A 20,033-nucleotide genomic window follows, 5' to 3' on the forward strand; every position below is an offset into this window, starting at 1 on the left:
TTCCTCAGACTCCAATGGTTGTGGTTGTTACTGTTTTGGATCTCCTTTTTTTTTCTTGCTGAAGAAAGCAGCCAAACTCATTTGCCTTTTCATCTGGGTAATATACTGCAAAAAAAAATTTCAACAATGTAGTGGTTTGGACTCAATTGTTATTGTAAGTTGAGTGGTGAAGGCAGTGGCAAGCAAAGAAAGCAGGTGAGAAGCAAAGATCAGTAATATTCAGTTACTTTTAAGAGTCCCTGACACTATAGCTAGCAAGTTTCACCAGACAAGACTGAGACGGAACTGAAAGTGGATTTGAAAGCGACAGTCTATAAAAAAGATGTTGCACTCTGTATATAAAAGAATGGCTGATATTTTCATAATTACAATTCATTAATTGAAAAACACTTAACATGGAAATATTATTAACAAACCGAAGGAGTTTGTTATTTTGTACCAGTAGTGGCACAAAAATCTTTCCTAGCCAAGATTACTTACCTGGACCAACAGTCCCTAATGGAATGCTCTCTCTATTGCAGAGAAAGAGAAGACAGGGGAACCCATGTTTGGTCACCTAACCTTTTTAGAATGCAGCTTAAAAATGACTGAAGCTTTTTACAGCTTTATGCAGATATATATAGTACAAAAAAATAATAGTGCAAAATCATCTAAGAAATTAGATTAAGAATGGAATTGATAGGCACATTCACAGAGCAATACTGATTTTTTTTCCTGAAATTAATTCCTCAGTTTAAAAAACTGGAATATATGAATTAAGTTCAGTATTGGGCTCTGCTAGTACTCAAACAGCTATTCAAGAGGATGTAGTGTCAAAGTTAGCAAAAATGGTAAAGCAACATATAGATTTAAATTTTAAAACCAGAAATATTTTTGTTGGTACCCACATAAATAAAGGGAATACATCACATATTTAATTTTATACGTATTAACAGCAGCTAGAATTATGTTTGCACAACAGTGGAAAAATGAAGAGATCCCTATAGATGAAAATGAAATTAAAAAATTACAATGTGCAGAAATGGATAGAGATAAAGAGATAGAAATTAGGCGGAGAATGATCAATACTATGTATGAATTAAATACAGATTGATAATTATAAACATGTTGATATAATTAACAGAATTAGAAATAAGCCAATACAAATAAATTTAGTTAATTTTTTTGTTACACTACTATTGTTATATGTTGATACTTGTTTTTCCTTTGTCTTTTCCTAAATGATATATGCCTTGCCTGACAATACTTATTCATAAAAACAAAACAGATACTAAAAAAAATAAATACATAAAGAAATAAAAAAAAGCAACTTACCAAAAATTAGGCAGGCAACTTGGCTAGCCGGGGTCCTCCTCGGTCTTCTTGGAGCTTGCTGCGGCGACGATGGCTGGGCAGCTGGTCCGAGAGTTGGCACTCGACCGGGGCTGGTGGCAGCGGCAGCAGAAGAAGGAAGGTGATTGGCAGGGCTTGCTGCTTTTGCCTCCTCACTCACCAATCAATGCTGGAAGGCAAGGCAGAAACAACGGTGCGGTAGGCCGCAGGTGGGAGAAGATGGTGCTGGCCAAGCAAAAATGATGGCTACTGGCTGGGCGAGGCAGGTTCGAGGGCGGCTGGGCAGCCTGGGAGTTGGCACTCGACCGGGGCTGGTGTCAGCATCGGCAGGAGGAGGTAGACGACCGGCAGGGCTTGCTGCCTTTGCCTCCTCACTCACCAATCGGTAGTGGAAGGTGAGGCAGCAATAATGGAGGGCCACGGGCGAAGGAAGATGGTGGTGGGCGAGGCAGGCAGTGTTGGCGAGGGTGGGTGAAGTCCAGGAGTCATTGTTGGGACTCAACTGGGGCTGGCGGGGGTAGGTAGGTGATCAAGTTTTGCTTGTAGTTCATTCACTGATCTGCATCTTCGGTAACAGTGGCCGGAGGAGGCAGTCTGTGCAAAGCAGGCAGTCCAGGCAAGGCAGGCAGGCAGGCTGGGAGGCAGGCCTGGGGAGGCAGTCCGGGCAAGGCAGTCCAGGCCGGCGAGGGTGGCTAGTGGTGATGGTGGCTAGCAGTGGTGGTGGCTAGTGGTGGCTGGTGGTGGTGGTGACTGGTGGTGGCTAGTGGTGGCTAGCAGCGGCTAACGGAGGTGGCGACTGGGGCTTGCCCTCACTCACCCAGATCAAGCAGGGCGGCAAGAGGCAGGCAGTGATGGCTGGCTGGCTGGCTGACTGACTCTGCTGCTGCTGCTGCTGCTGCTGGGAGTGATGGCACTGGGCAGTAAAATGTAGGAAGCGTAGCACACATGTGTTATAAGTACTAGTGACTGGACGGGGCGGAATGGTGCAGGCGAGGGAGAATGCAGTTAGCAATTGTCATGCATGCGTGTGATGTCTCACATGTGCAATAATGGCTGACTCAGCCGGGAACTGAGGAGCGGCCAGAGTGGGGCTGGCAGCAGGGGAGAATATTGCTCATGTGCGCAATGTCACGCATGTGCAATAATGAATTACTGGGCTGGGAACGGAGGGGCAGGCAGGGGAGAATGCGTCAGTGATTGTCATGCATGAGCGCAAATGTTGTGCATGTGCAGTAATGAAAAACTGTTCCAGGAGCAGGGGAGCAGGCGGAGATGGGCAGGACCAACCAGAGGCCCATTTTACCGGTTCTTCGAACTACCGGGAATGTTAACAACCAGTTCTACTGAGCCAGTGCAAACAGGTAGAATCCCATCCCTGAGACCAACTTAATTTTTTTAAGCAGTAGACCAAATTGTTTAGTTCAGAATTACATTGGGTTACCTGATAGTGATCAGATAAACATCTAGGAAGATATTAAGGTAGCATTTTCTGACATTGCTTCCCCTGGGAATTTTGAAAGTAACACATTCAACTCCCTCTCTTTCCTTTGTATCTTAGGGAACCTAAAATTTAGAAGATCAACAATAGAAGCAGTCATAAACCACCTGTTGATTTAACTTGCAGTTTGCCTAGCTTTATCTAATCTCTGCAAATGACTGCCCTACCAGTGGTGGGATTCAAAAAAAATTTACTATCAGTTTTGTGGGCATAGCTTGGTGGGTGTGGTTAGGTGGCCATGGCCATGTGACTGGGTTGGCGTGGCTTTTTATTTTGCTTTTTTGCAGCCAGCCCCGCCCGTTTTTGGGCCTTCTGGGATTCAGGCAAGCCTCCTGGTGGGGGGCATTTTTGCTCCCAGATGGCTCCCCTCAGACTCAGGAACAACAAAAAATGAAGCCCAGAGGGGGCATACAGCACCCCAGCTTTGTTTTGGGGCCTTCCTGGCCTCAGAAGAGCCTCTGGGGGGGGATTTTTGTTCCAGAAGCCTCTCCTGAGTCTCAGGAAGAAAAAAACGGGGCATAGGAGAGGACACACAGAACCCCCTTTGCTCCATTTTGAGGCCTACCTTGGGAGAGCGTTTTTGCTCCCAGAAGGCTCCCCTGAGGCTTAGGAAGGCAGAAGTGGCTGTGCCTCTCCCTCCTTTTTTGCCTTCCTGAGTCTCAGCAAGGGGAATCTCAGCACAGCTGATCAGGTGAACAGCTGATTGTCGGGAGGGAAAAAAGAAATACCTTAGGGGGCTAGCGTCAGGTGGGGAGTGTGAGTGAGCATAGGGCAAGTGAGGCAAGCAAGCCAGTGATGACCATGCAACTGGGTTGGGGGCATGGCCAGCCAGAACTTACTACTGGTTCACCTGAACCGGTGCAAACCGGCTGAATACCACCTCTGCGCCCTACCCTGAAATTTGCACTCTAAGCCCTGTAATCATCCTTTGTGTGGTCATATTTGTATTTGCTGCTTTTCTGCATACCAGGCCAACTTGACATGATGTTAAACACATTTTTAAAATATCTTTTTTTTTCTTTACCAGCAAAACTCATATTTAAAACATCCTAATTCAGGATTCAGCACAAGATGAAAGCATGCATAGAGTAAATCCTGTGCTGGTTTCTAACAACAAATGAGGCTTAATGTCATGTTTAGTATCATTTTTATTTTGCTCTCTCACTAACTCTTCATGATTTTTCATGATCTTAATATTATTTCAAGGATTGATATGTTTAAATGGAATTTCATAAATGCATATATACCCTGTGCTCTTTGTGCACTTTCATGACTGAGTTCTATTATTAGTATTTAATATAACAAAATAAACATGTGCAAATTGTTATGGAAGAGTCCTTACAGACGATGTAATACCATCAGGCCAAGAAATGATATATCTCAACCTTTTCCTCTTCTAAGTCTTATTAGATTTATTCAACACAGTAAATGCTAAACCTGAATTAGAAAAATACAACTATTATATTCACATTTCCTGCAATCCACAGCAAATGAACCATGTTATTGCATAATGTTATGGACTCCCAAAAGTTCCTAGAGACCTTGTTTCCAAACACATTATACCACAAACTGTCCAGCCCCATTTTATACTAGTCTAGGGTAAGCCTGGCTTATTTCTATATAGTAGAATTTCAATGCAAAAAATTCATTTTGTTCATACATTGTGTAATCCCCTTATATGTACAATCTTTTTCTAGTCATGTAACATCTGTATGAGTAAATGATGATTAAGCTTAATCAATTTGATGTTGTAGTTTAAGAAACTGGTTTGTTTTAGCAAACCATAATTCAAATTAAACATAGGTTAGATTCAGACATACCATTAAACTGGAGTTATTTGAAATTACCAATGATAGGTAAATAGATCTAAAGATAGATCTAGAATGAATGTAAAATGAACGCTGCCCAAGATTATTTTTTCTTAATACTTTTTCTAACTTTTAAAAACATTTTTTGCACATATTAAATTGCTAGAGAAGGAATAAATAACAGAATTAATCCTTTGTAATTAGCTACCCCTGCAGAAAGTCACTTTTTAGTATTGCATGTGAATCCAGATCCTAACTTTTTATTTGCCTAAACCAGTGGTGGTATTCAGCCAGTTCGCACCGGTTCAAACAAACCGGTAGCAAGGATTTGGCATCGGTCACCAAAGGTAGTAAGTTCTGGCTGCCCACGCCTCCCCGATCACCTGGTCGCCACTGGTTCACTTGCCCCACCTGCCCAATGCTCGCTCACCATGCCTACCTGACACTCGCCCCTTAAGGTACTTCTTTTTTTTCTCCTCCTGACAATCAGCTGTTCATACTAACAGCCGTGCCAGGATTCCCCTTGCTGAGGTGCAGAAAGGTGCAGCTCCCCCTCCATTTTTTGCCTTCCTGAGCCCCAGGGGACCTTCTGGGAGCAGAAACGCCCCCCTGGAGGCTCCTCTGAGACCAGGAAGGCCCCAAAACAGAGCATGGAAGGGTGCTGTGAGCCCCTCCTATACTCCATTTTTGTTCCTGAGCCCCAGGGGAGTCTTCTGGGAGCAAAAATGCCTCCCTAGAGGCTCCTCTGAAGCCAGGAAAGTTCCAAAACGGAGCAAGGGGGTGCTGTGCATCCCCTCCAGACTCCATTTTTTTTGTTCCTGAGTCCCAGGGGAGCCTTCTGGGGGCTAAAATGCCTCCCCAGGAAGCTTGCCTGAGGCTCAGAAGGCCCAAAAATGGGTGGTGGGTGGCTGCAAAAAAGCAACAAAAAAGCCATGCCAACTCAGTCACATGGCCATGCCCACCAAACCATGCCTACAGAACCAAAATTTGAATCCCACCACTGGCCTAAACTTGTAAAACTTGAAAAAGTTTTGAAAAGTGCTACTTAGAAAATAAAGTATGTCTTCCATGGGTATAGCAATAGCAATGCTATACCCATGGAAGACATACTTTAATTTTCTAAGTAGCACTTAGATTTATAGTGCTTTACAGCCCTCTCTAAGTGGTTTACAGAGTATGAAGAGGAGTTGCTTTTTTCTTCATTTGGTAGCACAAATGTTGTATTAATTATTGAAGCATGAAAGAAGCATGGACACTTAAAGTTTTCATTAAAATTATTTTCAGTTCTTAAATGCTGAATTCTTTTTTAAAAAAATTTTTATTAAATAAACATTAAAAACAGTTGAACATAGTGCGACTTTCTTGGCCATCATTTTGGCTATACATACTATAACATAAAAGTTAATTTTTCCTTTTTCCTACATTGTTAATTTAATGCTAGTTACATATTTGATTCTATTTATATTTATATACATATTTACAACCTAGCTTCTTTTCCATCTCCTTTTTCCTTATAGTCTTTATATTTATATCATATTTGTCCATTAATTTCATTTTCCTTAGCTTACAAAACTTTAACTTTCATTCCTATAAAGCATCAACAATTTCTTCTTTTCCTTGACTCCAACCATTGATATATTTTGCTCCAGACTTCATAATTTTCTGTCTCACCCTTATCCTTAATTTCTAGAATTAGTCTGCCCATTTCTGCACAGACTAATATTTTCCTTATTATTTTGCTTTCGATAGGGGTGTCTTCATTCTTCCAGTTTTGGGCATAAACCAATCTCGCAGCTGTTATTATGTGCAACATTAAATATATTATTCCTTTACTATATTTCTCATCTATAATTCCCAATAAGAACACTTCTGGTCTAAACTCTATTTTTTGACTAATCATCTCTTCCATCCATACCTTTATCTGCCACCAATACTCTTTTGCTTTTACATATTTCCACCACATGTGATAGTAGATCCCTATCGCCATGCTGCATTTCCAACATTGCAGTGATACATTTTTATTTATTTTAGCCAATCTTCTTGGAGGGAGGTGCCATCTGTAAAACATTTTGTATTGGTTTTCTTTATATGAAGTTGCAAGTGTTAATTTTCTATTTCTTTCCCATAACTTTTGCCAATTGTCTAATTCAATATTGTAACTCATTACTTCTTTAACTTGCTCCTCCTCCATTTTATATTCTAGTAGGTATTTATAGATTCTCTTAATTGCTTTTTCCTCTGTTCCTAATAATATTTCATCTAATGTCATAAATTCTCTCTGTATATCCCATTTGTTCTTATCTTTCTTATATCGTGATTGGATTTGCAGATACAACCATTCAAGTTGTATCCCTTCTTCTTTCAGTTCCTGTCTGGATTTTAGTTCCCCTTTTTCATTTAATAGTTCTGTGTATGTAGTAACATTCCCCAGGTTCATAAAATTTGGGTGCACTCATGCCGAGGTCTTTATGTAATTCTGATTTTTAATTTTTTATCTATACCTTAAGTAAAGCATGTCTTGCTTAATGCCTCTGGAAGTACTGGTGAGCTTTATATCTTTTGTATAAAAAGGTGTGTCATCCTAATTGTAGATGGCCTTCCAATGTTAATAACCTCCTATTTTTTTAATTTTATCCCCTCTCGCACCCAATTTAGTGTAGCGGCTTGGTAATACAACTCCCAGTCGGGCAAACCAACCCCCCCTCTTTCTTTAGCATCTTGTAATAGTTTTAATTTAATTCTCAGTTTCCTTCCCTGCCAAATAAATTTCAATATTGTTTTGTTCAAATCTTCAGAATATTTTTTCTCTAATTTTATTGGTATGTTTTGGAAAAGAAAAAGTATTTTTGGTAGAATATTCATTTTTATTGCTGCAATATATAGCATTTTCCTTTCTACCTTCAGTTTCCCTATGTATGTAAAAGATCTCCAGTATTAAAAGATGAGGCCACATCAGATTCAATCAAATATTAAATATTCTCATACACTAGGAACTGGATTCCCAGTTTCAATAACAATAAGCCTGATTCTAAGCAGAGTACTGCATTTGGAATAACATGTCATTTAGAAGTCTTTCTTAAAAATACGGGATTGAAACAGAGCTATCCTGCAACCTAAACATTATTCCACTCTATATAGAGATTGGTTGTGCTGGTTCAGTGTCCTGAATTCCTGAATGAAACAGGATATAATTTTCAATTTCTCAGTGAGTGAAAAATCAATTGCTGTCTATCTGCCTTTCTGTCCATCCATTCATTCAACCAACCAACCAACTAACCAACCAACAATCAGTTACCTCCACTGGCTAAAAGTACTTGAGAATGGTATTTGGAGTGACCATAAAAGAAAGTTATTTTATCATACATGTTGAATTATTTTTAAATTAACAAGTGCTAAATTATTACATATTATGTTTTAAGTTCAGATAATCATAGAACAGTGAAAGAAACAATTGTCAAACAATTGTTTAAAATTGTGATGGACCTGAAATGAGTGCATGTAAAGCACTTTTGGCTATTATAAATTACCCTTCCCTTCCAGACCTAAATTTGGGTACTTTGCAACTTTGTGAATTAGTGCTGAAAACATCCATTCAGAACATATACTTAATGACTTCTACAAAAAAAATTGTAAAATTAGGTCTGGTCATGTGCGTGTCTCAACTTACAACAGGAAATCTTGTCCCAATGGTTGTAATAAATCAAGGACTACCTATAGATATTCAAGATACTGCAATATTGTTGTCTCTTCAGTGGTGCCCTAAAACAATTTGAAACTTAGCAATGCGTCTACTAGAGATATATCTGTAACATTTGTACAATCAGCATGATGTGATAAGTACATCCAGATTCAAAACTTCTCTCCTTCTTTCTTCATAATTTCTGAAGCTACAGTTCTGTATAATTGTTGTAAAGCAAAAGAAAGGCTCTGCAAGAGAGTTGAGGCTCCTTTGAGGAATGAATTATGTAAATAATTCAGTATAAATATAATTCAGTATAAAAATACTTGTATAAAGTCCACTTTTTTTATTTTTTCTTATCCATTGTTGCTTTTGTATTTATTTGTACCTTTTGGCAACTTTAGTATCCTTGGAAGTTAAAGTCAACATGTTATATCTGAAAAAAGAAACAACATAAAATATTTCTGACCACATTTTTCCCATGCCTCAGTATATTAACTTTTTCTTACATAAAAAAGTATCTAAACTTTTGGGGTGGCATGCTTTTTTATGGTATAAAGGAACTAAAACACAGGGGTATTTTAGAAGACATTATATACGGGAGTCTCTGTGGTTAAACTGGGAGAAGATTAAAAGACAATGTTATTTGAAAATTCCAGTCTGGCTATCGACTATTGAAGCATTTTCTTATCCTATAATATACAAAAAGGAACAAACAGTTAGATATGGTGAAATATTGAATGAAAAGGGTGAACTTAAATCTATACAAAAACTAGAGGAACAAGGTATAAAGATGAATTGGTTTTCATATGCTTGCAAATACATTCTAGGTATGATAAAGATTCTAAAACAGAAGGTTTCTATGATAAACTGACTGACTTAGATAAGATTTTGACAGGTACTGATGAAAAGGTGATTAAAAAATTGTATGGATATTTATTAGAAATTAAACTAAAAGAAGAACAAGTTAAAGAAACTATGATTGCTTGGGGGAATAATTTTGGATATGGGATTGATTTAGAGAAATGGCAAAAATTGTGGTCTCAAAACTAAAATGACAATGTCAACAGCATATAAAGAAAATTTGTATAAGATGTTTTACAGGTGGCATGTTCCCCTGACAAGAATAGCAAGAATGTTCAAGAATAAATCCGAAAAATGTTGGAAATGTCATCAGACAACTGGCTCATATTACCATATGTGGTGGACTTGTGCGGATGCTAAAAAAATACTGGACTAAAATCCACACGTGGTTGGAAAAAATGACAAAAAAACATATAGATTTGAAACCAGAGATATTTTTATTGGGAATTTTACCTGAAATATATAGTAAAGACTTAAAATACCTGATTGTAAATGTATTAACAGCGACTAGGTTTGTATTTGCTAAAAACTGGAAAAATTAAAAAACACCATCACAGGAGGAAATCATTAAGAAAATATTGGAATGTGCTGAAATGAGTAGATTGACATTTGAAATTAGAGAACAAGATGATAAACAATTTTATAAAATTTGGGATCTATTCTATCAATGGTTAGACAATAAAATATAGTAATGAAATATGTAGACTATTAGAAAATAATAAATATATAAAGACGTATTCTTTTCTTATTATATCTACAAAATGATTGTAGGATAGATTTGGGATGATAACATGAACTGTCATAAAACAAATTAAGTAAAATATGATTATTTCGTAAAACATGAATGAATAAAAGTATAGTCAAATGATTGATTCATAATGATATTAATGTATTTAATATTTGATTTAAAATACAAGATTATATACAATGTAATTGTAACTGAAGACTACGAAATGGAAGCACAAAACAATTTGTAAACCAACCGGCACACTGTATGTATATATATATGGAAGATGGCTTGATGTTTTTATGTTTTGTTTGTTTATGTTTGTTTTAAAAACCAATAAAATTTTTTTTAAAAAAGTATCTAAACTTTAACATGAAAATGTGCAATGTATGTAGGATGACTAATGAGACAAATTCAAACTGTGTCCTAGGATTCCCATCAATTTGTTTGCAGAATATTACTTTCTGCCAAAATAAAGACTGGAACTGTTTTGTTTTTTTAATCAAAAATTCTCACCAGCTATATTAACCCATGAAACTGGGAAAATAGAATCTCAGATTGGGAATAACCAGTGGCAGGATTTTAGGAGCAGCACGAATTAGGAGGAATTATTTCTACTCAATTCTGAGATGTGAATTACATGTTGACTTGAAGAGAACTTGAAAAATGAATAATATGTAAATAATGGGACCACCAAACTGTGATGTCTCTAATAATGACTACAGTAATTGAAGCAGAATTTACAAATTTGTAGACGAGACACCATTGAAAGGAAGCCGGAGTTATATTGGGACTTATTTGTAATATTAGATAACATAATAAACAATTAAATGTTTCTAATTTCTATTATTAACTACAGCAATTGATGGGTCCTTTTAGACATGAAAGGAATCAAATCCAGTTTCGTAATTGTGACCTATCATTTTCTCTGCCTATGCATGTGCTCTCCATCCCTCTCCTTTTTGGCTGCCTCTTGTCAAATTGCAGCTTTCCACTATTTTTTTTACCAAAAGTATGAGGACCCCCTCAGTCTGTTTCCAGAATTCAGCTCTATGGTACCATTGTCAATGGCTTTCTCTCAGAGGCATTTATGGAGATAGTTGGGGAGCAATTGAGAGAGATACAAACAGCATCATGCTGTCATGCCACAAAAGCTGCCCTTAGGTATATGCATAAGGACATCATATATGTATTCCAAAGAAGTGGAGTTTGCTTCATAATGGTGCAGTATAGCTTTATCATTCTAACAGATCTCCATATGCTACAGACACCCCTGTTTTTTTAAAAATTAAACTGCTCAAATTGAAGAAATTGGAGCTGAATCCTGGGAACAGATTGAGGGAGACCTCTGGTTTTGTTCGTGAAAATGCATTTTATAATCAAGTATATGCTTATAAGTACTGTTGCTTCTACTGCACTTTTTATAACATGGATATATTTTTATCTATCTATTATCTATCCTCCTCCACATTCCATACTGTTAAGTCCTGAGCATGGGCGCAAGGAACGGAGACGAGGCATTGAACTGTGACATCAACTCTTTATTAGTGACTTCAGAACAGAGCGAAATACTTGGACAGCAGCGCTATTTTATAGAGCTGGCTGCTGTCAAAACAACCAATGATTTGAGTTTACCGCTCTAAGAAACGTCCAATCAGAGGCGACCCGCTGCCAGCCAATCAGATCAGCCAGAAACGACCAATCACGACTCGCTATTCGCGGGCCAATCAGAAGTGCAGGATTACGAGCCTGCTGTTGAAGTAAAACTATTAGGGTTGTTAATGAGCAGCGTTAGCTTAGTTCATAACACCCCCTCCCCCTAAGTTCCGTCTTAGGGGTGGGGTGGCGTATTCTACCGCAAGTAGGCAGGTTGCTTCACCTGCCTGCTTGACCTGCGCTGTTCCACCAGTTTCTCTGGTTCCGGTGGGCTGCTTGCTGAGCTGGATGGTGAAGACGGTCCCGCTGCTCCGTTGTGTGACTCGGGCTGTCCTCACCACTCTCACCAATGCTGTCATCGGGTTCCTTGGATTCGCTTGCATCGCGGTGCTGCTACGTGGTGAGGCAATCACCGGTTCGGTTCTCCTTCTGGAGGTGAGTATCCCATGGTTGTTTGTGTAGGCTGCTGAGTTCCAATTGTTAGGTCGTCTGCTATTTCTTCTTGGCCTCCTCGATGTCCCTCCCCCGGTTTGAGATTCGGGGACGAGATGGCGTAGGTGCCAGTCTGGAGCGAAGCTGGTCTATGTGGCGCTTCCATAATTTTCCATCATCAGTTTGCAAATGGTAGGATCTGGGCCCGGTGAGTTGGGTTATGGTAGCAGGGACCCACAGTGGGTCACCTGAGAAGTTTTTGCAAAGACTAAGTCGCCTACCTTGAGCCACGACACTTGCTGCTGGATCCCAAAGGCTTTTCTGGCGTGTAGGTAGGGTGTAGGCGATCAAGGTGTGAGCGGTTTCCGGCCCATCAGGAGTTCGTCCGGAGTTCTGTTTGTGGTGCTGTGTGGGGTGATGTGCTGGAGGAGAAGCATTCTGGTTATCTTGTCGTCAATGTCCCCATGTTCCATTTGTGTAAGGTCTTCTTCACGAATTGAACCATTCGCTCCAGCCCTGCCGTTGGCCGCAGGGTGAGCCGCGATGTTAAAAGCGTGGCGGATGCCCCTGTCTGCTAGATACTGTTCAAATGCCAGGGCAGTGAACTGGGGCCCGTTATCTGAGACTAAAGCGTCCGGCAATCCGTGCGTAGCAAATAATTTATTCAATTTTTAATGACTGCTTCTGTGGTGGTGCTCTTCATTTTGTGGACCTCGAGCCAGTTGGAATAGGCATCCACTGTTATAAGAAAAGTGTGCCCTTTTGTGGGTCCCATAAAATCGATGTGGATGCGGGACCAGGGACCGCGAGTGCTTCCCACTCAGTTGGAGTTGCTTTTGGTGGGGCAGCACGAATTTCCTGGCACTTACTACATGTGGCCACCCAGGCTTCTATCTGCTTATCTATACCTGGCCACCACGCGTAGCTTCTTGCCAGTGCCTTCATTCGCACGATGCCTGGATGACCATCGTGCAATAGTTTTAAAATGTTGTAGCTTCTCTGGGATGACGACTCTGTCTCCCCACAAAATGCAGCTCTTTTGAGAGAATAGTTCTGTCTGCTGATGTTTGAAAGGCGCAAAGGTGTCGTTGAACTCGTTGTCAGGCCAACCTCGTTCCACCCAGCTGAGGACTCGTGCCAAGACAGGATCCCGTTTTGTTTCTGTGGCGATGTCTCGTGCAGTCAGCGGTGGTGAGGGAAGAGTTTCAATTTGGAGTGCAGTCAGGGTTGGAGCCGGATCGTCGATGGCTTCAGGTAGCGGGGAACGACTCAAGGCGTCAGCGTGGGGAATGGCTTTCCCCGGGCGGTGTCGCAGTTGATAATCGTATGCGGCTAGGAACTCTGACCAACGTGTCATTCTTGGCGATAAAATATGGGGAGTTGGTTTGTCTCCCGCTAAAATGCCAAGCAATGGTTTGTGATCGGTGATTATAGCAAATGGTCTGCCATATACATACTCATGGAAGCGCTTAATGGCAGACACAATAGCGAGAGCCTCTTTATCGAGTTGGCTATAGTTTCTTTCGGTCTTTGATAAGGTCCTTGAGAAAAACGCAATAGGTGTCTCATTGCCGTTTGGCAGGACGTGGCTTAAGATGGCTCCCACTCCAAATGGTGAGGCGTCGCAGGTGACAGTTAAAGGCAAAGTCTCATTATACTGCATTAATACAGCATCTGAGGTTAAGAGGTCTTTTACTTGTTGGAATGCTCATTCTTCCCGATGTCCCCAGACCCAGGAAGCCTTCTTGTCGAGTAGCCTGTGTAGGGGCTCAGCTACAGTCGCCTTCTGGGGCAAGAAGATGTTATAAAAGTTAATGAGTCCCAGGAAGGCTTGGAGGTCTGTCTTATTCCTAGGTCTTGGGGCATTTTTGACTGCAGTTAGTTTTTTTCCGGTGGAGTGGATTCCCTGTCTGTCAAGAAGGTATCCAAGGAACTCCACCCTGTCCGTACAAAGTTGACACTTGTCTTTTTTTACCTTCAGGCCAGTGTCTTTAAATTTTTGGAGAACCATTCTGAGTCGTTTTTCTAATACTTCTCTAGTAGGGGCAGCTATTAAGACATCATCAAAATAAGGCACGACCCTTTTATGCCTTGTAATAGTCTCTCCATCAGACTTTGGAAAATGCCCGGTGCCACGCTTACTCCGAATTGGAGTCTATTGCATAAAGGCACCTCTGTGTGTGACTATAGTCTGGGCTTCTGCAGTCTTCGCATCTACGGGTAGCTGTTGGTACGCCTGAGCTAAGTACAATTTCGCAAATATTTTTCCGCCACCCAGGGAGTGAAGAAGGTGTTGAACCACAGGTACCGGGTAAGCGCTCTGCTGAAGCGCGTGATTTAGGAGTGGCCTGGTAATCCCCACAAATTCTTAACGATCCATCTGGCTTTATAGGTGTTACTATTGGGGTCTCCCATCGGTGTGGTCAATCGGTTCCAACACACCCTGGGCTGTTAATTTGTCCAGTTGCTCGTCAATCTTTGGCTTGAGTGCAAGGGCACCTAACGAGGCTTAAGGCAAATGGGAGCTACATCGGGCTGAGATTAAATGATATAGGAATCCCTTGTACTTGCTAGCTTCTCCGTGAAAGCGTCCTGGAATTCCTGGACGAGGCCTCTTCCCAGTCATCGCTTCCGGTTTGGTGGATGCCAGCTAGTTCAATTCCGAGTGGGGCGAACCACTGCAACCCTAGCAAACCTGGCGGTCACGATCGACGACAGTCAGAGGTAGCGATGCGGTGCGGTCTTTGAAGGATACTTGGACATGGCTGGAGCCGACAACGAATTCTGTTTCCTTGGTAGTCCTTTAGTATGATTTTTTGAGTGCTGAGGTCCTGGCGATGGATGGCAGGGATCAGCTGTTTGAGGTTTTCCAGGAGACCATTGATAGGGACGACCCTGAGTCGACTTCCATCACGCAAGGTCGATTCTCAATAGCGACCTTTACTTGGATCTTCCTTGCATCCAGGGACGAAGTGTGGCCGATAGTGATGGTTTGGTGTGCCTCTTCTCGTCTAGTTGAAGTGGCAGGTGCTTGATTTCTGTAGTAGTGGTTGTTCCATTGGTGGTTCAGGCGGTCCCGATTTACCGGTGGGTTGCCTATAGCCTGGCGGAGATTATTCTCCCTCCTGATTGGACTGGACCCTCGCTTGCTTCTACAGACCTTTGCGATGTGGCCTCTCTTTCTACAGGAGCGGCAGAGTGCGTCGAGGAATTTGCAGTCTGATAGCGGGTGGTTTGCCCCGCAACCAGCACATTGGCGTGGCAGTCTTTGGTTCCGTTGGTCTCATTGGTCGCGTTCGGACCGGAGTCAGTTGACCTCCTCTTCCTCGCTGTCTGATGAGGATTCGAGGTCTTCATGATGGGCGGTAGTAGTGTGCCTCTCAGAGGAAGGCGTACTGTCCCTAGCGAGTTGGCGGTGCGGTGCATTTGCTCGGCGCATTCGAGCGGCTGACTTCCTGGTTGCTTCTGCTGCAGTAGCGTCAGCGATGACATCTGTGAGGCTGATGTCTCCTTTCTCCATTATCTTGCTCTGTGTTGTGTGGTCATCTAATCCCAGAACTATTCGGTCTCTCATGGCTTCCTCGAGGTTTGCGAAACCACAGAGTCCTCCCAGGTTCCGGAGGTCCGCTATGAAGTCTCCAACGCTCTCGTTTTCCGTTGGTCCCTCTGGTAAAACTTGTGTCTTCGGATGAGTGTTGGCACTGCGGGTGCATAATGGGCCCGGAGGATCGGCGAGGTTATCCCAATCCATTGTCTTCACCTCCGCGGGTTTTGCAAGCGCCTTAGCCATTTTTAAACGGCGGGCCCACAATGGGTCAGGAATACCGCTCGTTTCTTGCCAGGCGTAGCATCTTTCAGATTGTTGGTCTCCAGGAACATCTGGAACCGGTCCATATACGAGTCCCAGTCTTCGTTTGCCGGGTCAAATGGAGCGGGTGATATGGCGCCACTGGTCATCCTGCCGTTTGTTGCTTGCGCTCTCAGCCACGTGCTCTGTATTGTTCAATGAGTGCTCAGTCAGCTCTATCGTCTCCGCATCCCACCTTCGTCGCCAGTGTTATGTCCTGAGCATGGGCGCAAGGAACGGAGACGAGGCATTGAACTGTGACATCAACTCTTTATTAGTGACTTCAGAACAGAGCGAAATACTTGGGCAGCAGCAGCTCTTTTATAGAGCTGGCTGCTGTCAAAACAACCAATGATTTGAGTTTACCGCTCTAAGAAACGTCCAATCAGAGGCGACCCGCTGCCAGCCAAACAGATCAGCCAGAAATGACCAATCACGACTCGCTATTCGCGGGCCAATCAGAAGTGCAGGATTATGAGCCTGCTGTTGAACAAAGTTTGTTCAATTATGCAACAAAGTTTGTTCAATTATCTGTATTCTATGAAAAGTTATAGCCAAATAACCAGAAAAAGGAAGCACAACTTGCTTAGGTTGATATTAGGTAGCTCTCCTTCATCTGATTGTAGCCATTGGGCATGAGTTAATCAGGTGTCATCTTGTTTTGGCAATGAGCCAATCCGATCACAGTAGGATTCAGTTATTGCTGTTGTGTATTGAAGCTGAAAGGAGAACATTTGTTAGTGTATTATGTGATCGCTATCAAGTTGGTTGGGGTTTTTTGTGTTCTTTCATTTAGTGAACTTGTAAGACGTAATAAAATTAAAGTAATGGTGCAAAGAGTTAACTGGTTGCCCAGAAAGTGATGTAAAATAGTATTATTAAATGAACAAGGCTACAGTTATAAATAAATTAGAAGAAAAATGGATAGAAACTTAATCAAAGGTGGCATTTCTAAATTTTTGAACAGGTATAAGGAGACTCAGTCACTACAAAACCACACTGGTAAAAGCAGGAAAAGGTGCACAACAGCAAGTGATGATAGAAGAATTAAGAGACTGTGCCTACATGATAGAAGAAAACCATCTGGGTGTATACAAAATGAAATGGCACAATGCAATATGAAGTTGAGTGCAAAGACTGTTAGGCACAGACTGCAGGAATTTGGCCTAAAATTCCATGAAAAAAACCACTTTTATCTCTCAAACAAAGGTTGAAAAGACTAAACTGGGCTGAAATCCATGTTACCTGGACAAAGGAACAATGGGACAGTGTTATTTGGAGTGATGAGACCAAGATCTCCCTGTTTGGTAGTGATGGCATAAAATATATAAGGAGAAGAATCAGAGAAGATTTGCATCCTTTTTACATTACATGTACCATGAAACACCCAGTCAGTGTTATGATCTGGATTTGTATGACATCAAAAGGTGTGGGCAGAATTTGTGTAATCAATGGGAATATAAATGGCCAAAAAATACATTAATGAAATACTTAAGCCCAAACTGAAGCCTTCCACACATTATCTTTTTCAAGACAATTTATGTTTCAACAGGATTCAGCTCCATGTCATGTTGCTGCTGTGTGCAAAAAGTGGTTTCAAGATAATCATATTCCATTGATGAAATGGCCTGGGAATAGCTCAGATCTTAACCCAATTGAAAATCTATGGAGCTGACTAAAGAAATTTGTTAGTCAGGAGTGACCCAGCAATAAAAACCAGTTAATAGAAGCAATTATTCAATCTTGGTTTCACATTATAACAGCTGCAGAACTAAAAGACTTGGTTTATTCCATAGAAAGACGTTGTAAGGCCGTAATTCATGCTAAAGATTACCCAACTAAGTATTAACTGACATGGTGATAATTTTTGTATATCTCATTTTTTCTATGGTGATAATTTTTGTATATTTCTTTCTTTATTGTTAATCCAATTCTTTCTTTTTCAGACCTAGCTGCAGGGAATTTTTGCCTATGAATATATCTATCTATCTCTTTATCTCTTAAGTGCTGACATCTACTGTGGGCTATTAAGGAAGATGGAGGCTGCTTTCTTCTTAGAAAACATGTTTCTCCATTTCTAATCCAGGGAAATATATTCTTCCTTTTAAATATTTCTCAAAATATTTCATTCTTCTAGAGAAGGGTGGGTGCTAAGTTTCTACAATTAGTGCCATGTTACTATGCCATATTATCATGAGAGCAAATTATAACAATTTGGAAGAAGGATTCACTTATTATCAGTGAGCAATCATGTGCCTTGGAGACTGGGAAGCAATGCAAAAGACTCCTGTCCCAAAGATGCTTTTTCAAGAAGCAACTGGACTTTCTGGAAACCAAAAAAGTCCAGTTGCCTCTTGAAAAAAGCACCTTTGGGACAACCATGTCCTGGATGACTGAAGAATATCCATAGACAAGAAACTCCTATGCTCAGTGAACTGATAAAGCACCCAGAGCAATAATTAAATTCATTTGCACCAGTTAAAGATACCAGCTGGTTTCATTCACCTCACAAGATATCCTAAGGTCATCCAGATTTAAGGAAAAATTACATGCCCTCAGAAAGACAGTAAAAAAATCAGACAGAATGTTAAGCTTGCATTCTGCCTTTCAGCCATTTCTTCTATGGCTATGCCAACCCTTCTGTAAGTAGCTGTTCAAGCCCCAGGAATAAAAGTACCACAAAAAACTCCATGGGGCGGGGACTCAAGAGAAGCTCAGCTACAGACAGAAAGTCTGGGTGTACTGCCAAGAACCATTAAGGCTGTCACAATGTAACAAAGAGGCAATTTTTGAAAACACTTAAAGTGGCAATTGAGATAAGGATTAGGCTAGAAATACAGGCACACTAGATTCTTTCCTTCTTGCATACCTTTGCAGGTTTAGCCGTGTAAAGTGGCAAAAGGTTTCTTCCAACAACTGGTTCTCTGAGCTGCTCAGAAAATTAACATATGGTTCAAGAGAACAGATGCGAACTGGCAGGAACTCACCACTATGTAGGAATATCAAAATGCATTATTGTATATGCTTTCTTCAGAACCAGAAATGAAGTATATCAGAAGTTAATAGGCTAAACTCTCAAAGAGCAACAATAACCATAAGAACTTTCATTTTCACCCTGATCTAACCTTACAACAATATGTATAATCCCGGGAACGACGTTCTGGGCTCAAAAGACTATATTAATTAGGTAATACTAATCTATACATTGATTACCGTGCAGATTGTATCAAAAGTAAGAGCCACAACCCACATCACAATAACCATCACCCAAACGTTCAACATTAGGGATGCATGCCCCTTACAACCTCCAGATCCACTACTTCATATCTTAAATGCAAACTATTCAATGCAAGAAGCCTCGCAAATAAAATGCATGAATTCCTCATCCTTCTAAGCACAGCCACATTCGACATTCTATTTGTCTGTGAGATGTGGTTAAATGCATCTTTCCCAGATTCCAGTACCACTGTAAGAGAATATCAAGTTTATCGGTCTGATAGCAAAATCCGTAGAAGAGGTGGAGTTGCTATATTCTATAAAAAGTCTCTAAATCTAAAAAAGATTCAAATGATACAAGAGCTTGCTCTTCCTGAGACCATCGTCTGTGAATTGTCCTTAAATACCTCAATCCGCTTCTTACTTTGCTATCGAGCCCCTGACTATGATGTAATTCAAGCAAACAAGCTAACTTCACTACTGATGAGGACTGCCTCTTGCCTGCACCTTCTTACTTTTCTTGGTGACCTCAACTTATCTCTTATAAATTGGACACTAAATGAATGTACATCTGAACCCATTCATACAACCCTGTACAATGCCGTTACCACACTGGGACTGGATAAATTAGTATATAACAACACCAGACTAAACAACTGCCTTGACCTCATCTTTTGCAACAGCTCAAACTCAATTTATGGCCTACAAATACAGGAACCATTTTCAAACAGTGACCATAGCATGATTGACTTTTGTCTAAATTTACACCCTCTCAAAGAGGATCATAAGGATGGGTCTCCAAAATACAATTTTATAAAAGCCAACTCATAGCTGCCGACTTATCATCTCTTGATTGGCACATTCTGTTTTCTGGCTGTGACACTACAGAACATTATAACACTTTCTTGCTTGAACTCGAAAGAGTCATTAAACTATATGTTCCATTAGTAACCCAAAAAAACAAAACAAAAAAA

The sequence above is a fragment of the Notechis scutatus genome, chromosome Z (genome assembly GCF_049901735.1).
Source record: "Notechis scutatus isolate UNSWTSFEM ecotype Mainland chromosome Z, rNotScu1.2, whole genome shotgun sequence".
In the NCBI taxonomy this organism is placed as follows: Eukaryota; Metazoa; Chordata; class Lepidosauria; order Squamata; family Elapidae; genus Notechis; species Notechis scutatus.